We start from the raw sequence: 547 nt of genomic DNA, 5'->3' as shown, positions 1-547 counted from the left end.
CAGGAATGTCCATAAACGAACGTGCCCGTAAATAAATGTTTTTGGATGTGCTTGGGTTTAAATATCTCAGTGGACTGGGTGGGTTTGGGTGGAACACCCTCGAGCGCGGGCGCGAGCGAGCTCTCGCTCTTGAGATCGAGTTCGTGTTTGTGAGAGAGGGGGTGCGTGGGTGTTTGTGAGTTCCAGAGTGTGTGTGTGTGTGTGTGTGTGTGTGGATATATATATATGTGTAATGTGATATTACAAATATATATATATATATGTATATATACATATACATACATATGTATATATATATGTGAAAATAATAAAAATAACACATGTGTATATATATATATATATATATATATATATATATATATATATATATATATATATATATATATATATATATATATATATATATATATATATATATATATATATATATATATATATATATATATATATATATATATATATATATATATATATATATATATATATATATATATATATATATATATATATAGTCCGTATTATATAAGCGGCAATACAAGCATCATCA

The sequence above is a fragment of the Sorghum bicolor genome, chromosome 6, assembly GCF_000003195.3.
Source record: "Sorghum bicolor cultivar BTx623 chromosome 6, Sorghum_bicolor_NCBIv3, whole genome shotgun sequence".
NCBI classification, from domain to species: Eukaryota; Viridiplantae; Streptophyta; class Magnoliopsida; order Poales; family Poaceae; genus Sorghum; species Sorghum bicolor.
This window is presented reverse-complemented; position numbering follows the sequence as displayed.